This window comes from Propithecus coquereli, unplaced genomic scaffold, assembly GCF_000956105.1.
Source record: "Propithecus coquereli isolate 6110/MARCELLA unplaced genomic scaffold, Pcoq_1.0 Scaffold573, whole genome shotgun sequence".
Taxonomy (NCBI): Eukaryota; Metazoa; Chordata; class Mammalia; order Primates; family Indriidae; genus Propithecus; species Propithecus coquereli.
In genome coordinates this window covers 849923-861514 of record NW_012151652.1, presented here as the reverse complement: position 1 = coordinate 861514, position 11592 = coordinate 849923, and the positions used below count along the sequence as shown (strand labels likewise).

The 11592-nt window shown below is 47.6% G+C and overlaps 1 pseudogene; it reads left to right on the top strand.

The window, feature by feature from the left end:
• LOC105821422 overlaps positions 1-11100 on the top strand; it is a 212969-nt pseudogene extending 201869 nt beyond the window's left edge.
• The last annotated feature ends 492 nt before the right edge of the window (positions 11101-11592 follow it).

The window sequence follows — 11592 nt, the reverse complement described above, 5'->3', positions numbered from 1 at the left end:
CTCTTGCTCAGGCTGCTATCAAACTTCAGAGCTCAAACGATCTTCCTGCCTCGGCCTCCCAGAGTGCTACGATTACAGGCGTGAGCCACCACGCCTGGCCTGTGCAGGTTCTTAAACATTCCCGCTGCTGGCTGGACTCATCCACTGTGATGTGAAAGAATATCCTCCACAGTCTGTTTGCCATGCAAGGGCGAAGGCATCATACAATCTAGATGTGAACGTACCAGATCCAGCTGGCCAGGCCCATGGCTAGCAGGAGGAAATACGCATAGATCGTTTACAAAAGTGGAGTAGAAAGGGGATCCACTTCATCAGACAGGGTGAAAAACAACATGAACAGTAGGCGCCCATTTTATAGTAATAATAATATATGTTAAAACGTGCATAGAAAATCTGCAATGATTATATGTACAACAACTTGTTAACAGTGTTTATCTGTTGAAGGTGAAGCTATGAGGGATTTTTATTACCTTTGTTTTATGTTTTGGGGGTTTGTTCTTTGGTATTTTATCTTTGCAAAGTTTGAATTATTTACAATGAAATTGTATCACTTTTATAATTTTTTAAATTGAAAGAAGATGGCAGTTTTACATGCTACACATTGAGATTCATGGACACTTTCGGATACTTACTCATACAATCTTCCTGAAAGAATTACTCAAATTCATACCGTAACTCTCTGAAACATAAAGCAAAATCAAGAATTTAAGGAAATACAGTGTGGCCGATGGTCATTCAAAGATGACTATATTAATATATACATGTGTGTACATGCACATGCGCATGTGTGTACATCTGGGAGCATCCCACATGTTCATCTTAAAAGCAACGTTGACACACTTCCACTGAATTTAGGCAGACCTTTGTTTTTTCTTTTGAGACAGAGTCTCACTCTGTTGCCCGGGCTAAAGTGCCGTGGCGTCCTCCTAGCTCACAGCAACCTCAAACTCCTGGGCTCAAGCGATCCTCCTGCCTCAGCCTCCTGAGTAGCTGGGACTACAGACACGTGCCACCATGCCCAGCTAATTTTTTCTATTTTTAGTTGTTTGGCCAATTTCTTTCTATTTATAGTAGAGATGGGGTCTCGCTCTTGCTCAGGCTGGTCTCGAACTCCTGAGCTCAAGCGATCCTCCCACCTCAGCCTCCCAGAGTGCTAGGATTACAGGTGTGAGCCACCGCGCCCAGCCTTTGTAACTGCCCCAACCAACAGGATGTAGCATAAGTGACACTGAATGATTTCTGAGGTTAAGTCATAAAAGGCTACATGGCTTCCACCTGGCTTTCCCACTCTGGATGCTTGCCTTGGAACTCAGCTGCTATATTGTGACGAAGGCTCAGCTATACAAGAGGCCACGTGTAGGTGTTCCGGTCAATAGCTCCAGCCAGGCCTCTGGCTAGGTGACAGCCATCACTAACCTTAGGTGAACAGGCCTTCAGATGATTCTAGCCAAGCTAGAGAATCAACTTTTGAGTCTTCCTGCTGAGGTCTCAGACACACTGTCGAGGAGACACAAGCCATCCCTGCTGCACCTTGTCTAAATTCTAGTGCACGGAAAAAGCAAGAGATAATAAATGATTATTGTTTTAAGCTATTAAGTTTTGGGATAATTTGTTGTGCAGCCATAGAAACTGGTGCATGCAGTTTACATGGAAACAAACACAGAGAATCAATATAATTATCATAAGCATTGTTAAAATTTGGATGCAAAAGTCAAAACTAACTTTGGGGAAAAAAGACCTATATAGTTTTTAAAAAGAGAGATATGATAACCTGGGCCTCTAGTGGAGAAACATAGAAGTAGAAGATTGAAAAACTTCTCACTTTATATTATAAGGGAGGCAAATATGATAGATTTGTTTTGAATCTGATAAAGAAACAGGGGTTCAAGAAAGTTTTTAAAAATCTTGAAGGTGTCAGCAGAATTAAAATAATAGGCTGGCTCACGCCTGTAATCCTAGCACTCTGGGAGGCCGAGGCGGGTGGACCGCTCAAGGTCAGGAGTTCGAGACCAGCCTGAGCAAGAGCGAGACCCCGTCTCTACTAAAAAACTAGAAAGAGGTGATCTGGACAACTAAAAATATATATAGAGAGAAAAAATTGGCCGGGCATGGTGGTGCATGCCTGTGGTCCCAGCTGCTCAGGAGGCTGAGGCAGAAGGATTGCTTGAGCCCCAGGAGTTTGAGGTTGCTGTGAGCTGGGCTGACGCCACGGCACTCTACCCTGGGCAACAAAGTGAGACTCTGTCTCAAAAAAAAAAAAAAACAATAGGCTGTACACTTTCCAAATCACAGAAGATAAAACAAGATGACCTGGATGTGGTGGCCCACACCTGCAGTCCCAGCTACTTAGGACGCTGAGGTGGGAAGAAAGCATAAGCCCAGGAATTCGAGTCTAGCCTGGGCAACATAGCAAGACTCCATCTCTTAAAAAGAAAAAAAAAATCATCATACATATCACAGAAGGCAAAGAAACATAAAAAAGAGAAAGCATAGACCAAGATAAAAGAAATAAAAAAAGAAATAAGAGAGATAAGATCAGACATGCCAGAATAAATATAAATGTATTATACTCCCCTACTAAAAGCCAAAGGCCCTCCAACTGGGTTAATACAACTTAATGACTATAGTGCATACACATCACTGCATATAAGGTACAGCCAAATAAAACTGCACTCTTTCCATCTGTAGTGTCTCTGCATTAGGCACGTGTGCCTCCCTGGCTGCCCCCTGGCCAGTCCTGCTCTACTCCCTGCCCCATAGGTACCGAGTGCTACAGTCTCCCATGGACATGGGCAGACACAGTCTAATAAGGGGCAAGGGTGGACGCAAGTGACTGCGCAGAAAGCCACGCCTGGGTGTTGGGAGTGGGCTGCCAGTTTTCTGGCTAGTGCAACCCTGTTCAGGGAATGAGGGTCCGACCTTCCCCTGCATGCTTCCTTGCGTTAGGGCAAGGCACGCGCAGGCCACTGACTGTGTGATTTTGCCTGGCCCCCCCTGGCACGTCATTAGGGAAAATTCCATCTCAGACTCCAGCCAACAAGTTACCATTAAGTTTACCGAGTGTTTCTGAGCCTTTATCCTTTTCTGTGACTCAATTAGCTTTTAAATTGGTGAGTTGGAAGATGGCATATCAAGGAAGTTTGGTCTGATGTCATCTGAACTCTGAAATCCTATTATCCGTCATTTGTAATAGTTTTTTTAATGCATCTGTCAAACATCAGATGCTGTGCTAGGCGCTGGGAGTACGGCAATGACTCAAGTCTGGCCCCTCACCCGGCCCCTCACCCCGGGGAGGTGCTTGCCGAGTAGGGAGGGGGCAGGGGAGGCAAGAAAGCCAACAAGCAACTCTGATCCAGGGCAGAAGATCAGCACTAAATATGCGCAGGGAGCAGGAAGAGCCGGGAGGAGGGAGCAGTTACTGCTGACGGAGGAACCAGAGGCTTTATGGTGAGTTTGCTGGGCCTCGCTCTAGGCCCACAACAGGAAGCCATAATGGAAGACACGGCCCAAAGTGCTGTAAACATTCAGGGCCTGGGCCATCCAGGGCCAGCTGAGCCACTCCGAGGGAAACGCTCCCGTTCCCTGGGGCAGGGAGGCTGTGACCCTCGGCAAGGGCATGACAAAAGGGCAGATGAAATAGGTCACATTAGGCCCAGGGGTAAGCAGGGGCCCAGGATGAGGTGTCATCGTGCAGGAGACCCCAGCCCTGGGGACTTCAAGGCTTCTGACATTATCTGAGGTGAAATGTTGCCAATGATCAGAGGGGCAAGTGGTGGGCATTTTCTCAGTCCCAGGCTGGAGAGGCAGGAGTATAGGGGGCTGGTTGAGTCCAGGCCCAGGAAATATGAGTCGGGGGGGTCTCTGCTAAAAGTGGAGGTGGGAGTAGAGCATTTGTTGAGTGCCTTCAAGGTGTCAGGAACTGGCAAATATTTACAACTCTGTAAATATTTATTGAGCATCTACTATGTGCCAGACACTGTATTAGGCACCAGGAATACAGTGGTAAACAAATATCCTGCTCCTCATGCACAGGTAGACAAGTATTTGATATAATTTCAGTGATAAATAAAGGGAAAAAGAATGAAAGGAGTTGCTATTTTCAAGAGGTCAGGAAAAGTCTTCCTGGAGGAAGTAACATCTGAGCAGAGACCTGAATTAGCAAGAGAAAGAGCCATACAGCATTTAGTAAGGGGCATTTGTCTCCCCTAGTCTAAAGGTGAAGAAACAAATCTCAGAGAAGTACATTGGCTCCTCCTAGATTACAAAGTTCTAGGACTTCTCTAGGAGAGGGTGATCCTCCTGGGACTCTAGGTTCAGGCGACACAGTCAGAGGCAGCTCCTGTCCCTTAGACCCTCCATTAACAGCCGGTTGCAGTCTCCCAGCTCTTAGACCACAGTGTAGCTATCCCTTCTCCTGTGGATGGGCACTTGGGTTGTTTCCAGTTGGGGGCCATTACAAACAAGGCTGCCTTGCATATTGTTTTACCTATAACTTGGTGCTTGTGTGTACAAGTTTCTCTAGGGTTTATTATCAGAAATGGAACAACCTGAGTCATGGGGTATGCTTCAATTTTAGAAGATATGCAGTTTTCCAAAGTGGTTGCATCACTTTCCCCTCTGTCCAACCCGACATTCTCGTATCTCCGTGGTTCTGCTTCCTCACCAGCAGTTGGCATTGTCCGACTTCCCAGTGTTAGTTGTCAGGTGGTTGATTTTGCATTTCTCTGATGATAGAGAGATTGAGTACATTTTCCTATTTGCCATTTGGAGATCCTAATTTGTGATGTGTCTGTTCAAATCTTTGGCCACCTTTCCTATTAAGTTACCTTTTTATTTCTTTATCTCTTCTCTTTCTAAACTCATGGCAATTTTAAGGACATTAATTAACATTTTCCTCCCACTGTACCTTAGTCAGAACCGTCGGATCCACACTGATAAATTTTAATAACTTGAATCTCAGAGAACAAGGGTTAGAGGTTTCATCCCTTCCTTCCTGGAAGCCTTCTTATGCAAACATTCCAGCTCTCCCTCCAGCCTCCTACCGCCACATGCAGATAGAGCCTCACCCCGTAATTAGTGTCCCCTCTTAACCTGACCTGCTGCTGTGTCACCTTCACAGGACTTTGATAATTAAATAATATGCAAAATGTTCAGCATGGTCCCTGAACTCTGTATGCTATTAGTAAATATGACTTCCCTTTCCCCTTCTTGACACTCTGCAGAACGCAAGAAGAGCAACAGTTAATAGTAACATGCATTGAATGCTAGGCGGGAGGATCACTTGAGGTCAGGTGTTCAAGACCAGCCTGGACAACATATCCAGACTCTGTCTCTTAAAAAGAAAGAAAGAAAGAAAGAAAACCAATGCTACCTAAGTGCTAGATGCTATGCCAAGTTGCTGATTTTATTTAGGGCAGTAACGTGGCCCCTTGCCTTTCCCGCCTTCCTCCTCCCCAATGCCTGGAACTTGGAGCTCCAGCGGGCATCCTGGACCGTGAGTTGTTGCCCTAAAGGATAAAACAGCCTGAATGTCTGACATGGTGGAACCGTCAGACACCTTGAAAGACAACCTGTTTCGTACAGAAGTGAAATAAACCTCTATTATCTTAAAGCCACTGTTACTTAGTTTTCTATTATATGAGACATAACCTAATCCTGATATGTATGGAAATTTCATGTTTTCAGTTAATTATAAACATATGTTTGCTGGAGCTAGGCTTTCCCACCTCCATTAATATCATTTTTGCTGGTCAATAAGTGATAATATGCTTAAATCTCCACACTAAAATATATATTTTTCAAACAGCCCATCGGGTATGTTCATGCTTATATGAGTAATTGAGACGCAGGGTCTTAGGCAGCTAAGAAATAAGTGTTTCCTGTGGTGGAAAGTATCCTTGTTCTCTGTAAGAGGTTATCTTGTTTATGAAAGCTACACAAGGGTCTATGTCAGCACACTCAGGAGGCGATGAATTCATTCTTCTTGAACTGAACTGGCACCAAGTGTTCACAGAGAACTTCCTGTGTAAGTTAGCCAGGCTGCATGTATCCTCTCCAGGGTGGAACTCTCAAGACATGGTCCCCACCCTCCAAGACTGGAGTGTGATAAAGACATAGGTCGTGTTACTGTCAGATAACAGATCAGTGTGTTTGGTTACGAATCTTATGAAACTGGAAGTGGTACACAGAGGCACATATGCACACACACAAAGGAAGAGGCTGAGGAGTTTAGAGCAGGCAACGTGATGTAGGGATGAACATTATGGATTCTGATTGAAGGCCTTGGATGATTCCCTTAATTGTTCTGAGCCTCAGTTTCTTCATCTCAAAAATGGTGGCTCCTAACACAGAAGCATTGCAAGGATTAAATGAGAAAATGCAAAGAAAATGGGCTGGGCGCGGTGGCTCACGCCTGTAATCCTAGCTCTCTGGGAGGCCGAGGCGGGCAGATTGTTTGAGCTCAGGAGTTCGAGACCACCCTGGGCAAGAGCGAGACCCCCGTCTCTACTAAAATAGAAAGAAATTAATCAGACAACTAAAAATATATAGAAAAAATTAGCCAGGCATGGTGGCGCATGCCTGTAGTCCCAGCTACTCGGGAGGCTGAGGCAGAAGGATTGCTTGAGCCCAGGAGTTCGAGGTTGCTGTGAGCTAGGATGACGCCACGGCACTCTAGCCCGGGCAACACAGTGAGACTCGGTCTCAAAAAAAAAAAAAAAAAATGCAAACAAAATGGTTGGCACAAAGGAAGCACTCAATAAATATTAAATAAAGTGGTTTTTATTTTTAACTTGTCAATAGGCTAATTTGGGGCAAAGATGACCCATCTGTCAGTTCAGCAGAAGGCTTTACTCCAAGCCACTTGAGTGGTCCCCCAGCCAGGCCCCAGGGGGAGAGCCAGCTGGAGCCCTAATCCTGACACCCTGCGCTGGGGAGGGTCCAAGAGCCCCTGAGCGCCTCCAGGCAACAGTGCTCCATGCCACCAAAGCCCAGAAGCACTTCCCGGAGTAAGTACAGATTAAGTTCCAGTTTTTATTTAAAGATCTTAATTTCTGGATGTTTATTTGGGGGATTACAGTGCTGGCTTAAGCTACTTTAAGACATTATAAGTTGAAATCTTTCCTTCACTTGGCTGCTGAAGTTTAAATCAGTCTAATTATTTCACATGGCATCTACTATAATAGTTTCATAATTTCTAGTATATTAAGCACTTAATATGTTGTGTCATTTGAAATCACATATTAAATTCAGCAAAGCACATTTTAATGAGAGTTAAGTGGTGTGAAAATATTAATACAATGTGATGGTTCATCTTGGTGCTCTGGTTTTGTAGGTCTGTTCCTGATGCACAAATGCCTCACTCACCAGGTAAGGGGGACATTTAACTGGCCGAGACTCGACTGCGTGTCTGACAATACCGATATGCCTGTCTTTTGTTGTAGAGCAATTTACGGTGGGATTTCTCCCTGGGCGTCACAACCCTGTAAAGCAAGTAGGAAAACTACTGCTTCCATTTAAGAGGTGAGGAAACTGAGGCTCAGCAACTCGAAGAGACTGGTGACCCAGGTGGCCAGGGGACTTGCTGAGATGTAAATACGAACCTTCCTGGCTGAAAGTCATCGCAGTTTTTCCCTGTACCGCAGCTGCTGTCTGTGTAACCTCGGGAGGGAGCGATGTCTGGACCTCAGCTTAGCAAGGATTTGGAGGTGTGACACTTTTCCTCCCACCCCTGCAAACCCACACAGGGAAACTGACAGACCGCAGAGAAGCTGGCAGACTCTACTCAGACTTGGCGACTCCTCTTTCTGCACCTTCTTCCAGAGACACCCTCCACATCCTAAACCTAAGCAACTGCTCTCGGGCCATCTTGGCATTGCCAGAGAAAAGAGTCTTGATGAACTAAATCACAATGAACCCTAAACAGAGCAACAGCTCAAAATAATGATTCACCAAATGACAGGATTTAAGCCAACAGTAAGAGATTTTTTGGCGAGAGCTTCCCAGAACCCCTCGAGTTGTACTCCCTTCTTAGCAACACGACTTCATTTTAAGTTGGACCTTCAGTAACTCAAATCCAAAGGATTGAAAACATCTGAGTGAAAATACTACCTGTAGTATTTAAAAGGAGCAAAAATTAGGGATTCCTCCCCAACCCACTGTTTTCACTTAAAAAAAAGTTTGTTTCATCCAGATGCAAAATTAAGGAAAGAGAGTAGGGAAGTGGTTATGTATGGAATATTTTTATACCTACCAATGTACTTCCCAGATGCCCAGGGGCCATCCCAAAGACTACGTGAATCAGCTCCTAACAGTTCTAGGGCCTTTCACGCCCAATCCTGCATTTACTTTTCAAACCACCCTGCAAAGCAGGCAACACAGTCACCATCTGACAGGTAAGGAAACAGATATTTAAGTTCTGGGCACAAACATGAGATCTAGGGGATAGTAAAAGGTGCGGCCTGGGCTGTGCTGCCCCCTTCCAAATCTAAGCTGGGGGAAGGGCAGGACTGGGCACCTGGGGATTAGAACTGCTGTAACCACAGAGGGGCCGAGCCTGCAGTGCAGGAGCACACTGGATTTAGGAGGCCTGGAGAGAGAACCTCCGAGACATCAGCTGGCTGTGGGTGACCCTGCCTCTTCCCCTAGGCCGCTCCCTGAGCTGTGGGCACCCAGACCTCTTTGCCTGCCCCACACCCTCCCTGCCTAACTTTGGAAAAACTCACTGACACTCCAGTGAATCAGGTGGACAGTGTACTTCAAAAGAGATGTTACAAGAACAGGGCGTAACTGAGAGCATGAGAGGCTCAAAGGAAGTTCTGGCAGCCTGGGGGAGTGGGTCCTCCCCCACACTCAGGCCTCCTGCAGCCAAGCCCCCTTGGGCCATGCTCTGGATCTGGGGCCTTTGGAGCTTCTGGATCAAGCCTGTGAATTCTATGCATTGTCCCTGCGACATCATCCCAGGGCCACATCTCCTGAAGCCACTAATGCCATTCCTCCCAGGGCTGCTTTTCCCCAGGTTCCTGCTTCTTCCTCCTTCTGGTGAGGCTGATGGGAGTCCCTGGCCCTTCCTGCTTCACATGAAATGATATATGAACACAAATAATGCTCTCTGGCTGCAAGGGAAACACCATAATTTTAGAGCATCCTAAGATCTCATATCTTCACTGATATTTTTCCCATATGAAACAGCCCATTTTCTTCATTGTTCAAGATCAAGTTAAAGCTAGCTCTACCCTATCCCACTCAGGGTGGTGGGAAGTACCACCTCAGACAGGATCAGGGGACCACTCCTCATCCCTTGGGGTTCCGCAGCCCAGGATATTCAGAGAAGACTGTCCAGAGGCAGTTCTGCTCAGGGCTGCCAAGTGGAGAGAAGCCAACAGCTCTGAAGCTGGCAGGAGCTGCAGCTCCAAGACTGCTCACCATCGCTGTTCCCTCTGGCCCCTACACGCTCCTCCTCAAGGCCTGTGGGGGCACAGGACTTCCCAGAAGGCATAACCCCTTCACAGAGTCCCCCAGGTTGTCCCCTGTCCTCCACCTTCCTGCCACATCAATCTGCTCCCTTCCCTCTTTCCCCTCCTCATTCCTGGATGTTGGCTTCAGGGCTCAGAGGCAAGTGTCAGCAGGTCCCAGACTGAGGTCCACAAAAGCCCCTGAAAACTGTTCCTCAGGCCTTCCTTGCCTCAGGGATGACCAGCTTGCCTCACCCTTCCAAGACAGAAAACGAAAACACTGTTGGAATTTTACACCTTGATAATTACGTTCTCAAAAGTCCTTCAGTTACCCAGTTACAAGAATCACAGCATATCAAAGCTGGAAGACATGTTAAAGATCATTTCTAGGGTAGATTTCTCACTTTGCAGAATATAAAACAAGACCAGAGAGAGAGGTCCAGGGAGTTGGCCAAGGGCACAAAGACGGTGCCAGGAGAACGGGAATTGGAACTCAGATCTCTCTCCTCTGCACCACAACTGCTTGGCAAGAGAAAACGAACAAAAAAAATCCACCTCTGGCTCCAAATAATAGCCAGAAGTGGTGAACAATAACCAGGTCCGTCTCCTGCTGGTTTCCACAATGAGGCAGTTATGAACTGAGGAGCGTACCTGTCACAAGGACACGTGTGCGCATCGACTGTGTCGAAAAGGCTCTCCTCCTAAATAAATGAATAAAACGTGGATGCTAATTGAAGATTAGCATCATCTCCCATCAATGTTAATACGCTTTTCGGTTATTTGCAATTCCCTTTCGTAAATCCGAGGAAAACATCATTGCCCAAATTAGCTCTTTTCGCTCAGCAAAGGCCATATTAGCATTCTGAGGTTTGCGTTTGCCTACTGCTTATTTAGAGAGGTCAGATGAGAAGTCGGGCAGCCTGCGCCTGATTTCCATTCCACTGAAGACAACTTGGGAGGCCGGGAGGCAGACAGCTCAAGCCACCAAAGGCTAGGCCAGGCCCTCTCCGGGGGTGACTGGGCGGGTCCCTCCCCTCTCATAAGTGGCTGCCCCTGAAGGTCTGACCCCCGTGGGTGACACCCACTTAGGTGGCTGCAAGGCCTTCTTTTGCCTGGAACTCTCTGTTCCCATCCTCTCAGGGCTGCCATGTATCACCAAGTGACAGATCAAATGTAACCTCCTCTCCTGCCCCCAGTGAAGTGGCCCTCAGCCACTTTGGCCCTTCCGGTGCCAAATCTTTTCTCCCGAGTTCTAACAAACCAGACTTGCATCCAACTCCCAACCTTCACCACAGCACGATCACTCGGGGCTGATGGTTCAACCTCCCAGGGCCTCCATTTCCTAACCTGCAAGCGGGGGAAACGACACCACTTAGGTTAAGTGCCTGGCTCTTTTAAGTGTTGGATCAAAGGGTGGTGACCTTTCCCACACCACGGCAACGCCCCCGCCCCCGCCCCGAGTCACAGCCACCCTGACTCTTCCCCTTGGCTCCAAATGCAGGGAGCTGGTCCCGAGAACCCCAGGGGAAGCCGAAGGCGCGCCCTGGTCCACCCCGATACCCCTGGTATCCACCCTTCCCAGGAACCCAGAGCCGCAGCCCTCACCGACCCCTTCCGGTTCACGGCGGGTGGCCGCAGGCCTGGCTAGGGTCATGGGTCACGAGTCGCAGCGCAGGCAAGAACCCGACCAGCAGTTCGCATCCTTTTAGGGGGCCCGAATCGAATTCCCGTGGGGACCTCATGGGCACCACGTCCCCTCGCCCCCAAAATGCATCAGCACAGCACACACGCTGCTCCGCAGTTTCAGGGGCCACGGCGCTGCCGCACTGTCTCAGCGCAGCGCTCGTGGTGGACCGCAGGCTTGATCCCTCCGCACCGCGGAGCCCGGCTCGGAAGAGACGCGCAACGCGCACCACGTGACGAAGCGAAGCGCGACCGGCCGCGCTGCCTGCCAGGCGCGCACAGAGGTCGGGCGGGAAGAGGGCCAATTTCCCATGGTCCCTTCGTATTTGCATATACGATGTAAGAAGGTTAGAGAGACTTTTCGATATAATTTGGTCATAAACGTAAAGATACGAACATAGCATATGTGATATCGGAAGTAATAATTTTTTGTATATTTTGGTTTCAAGAAGTACGC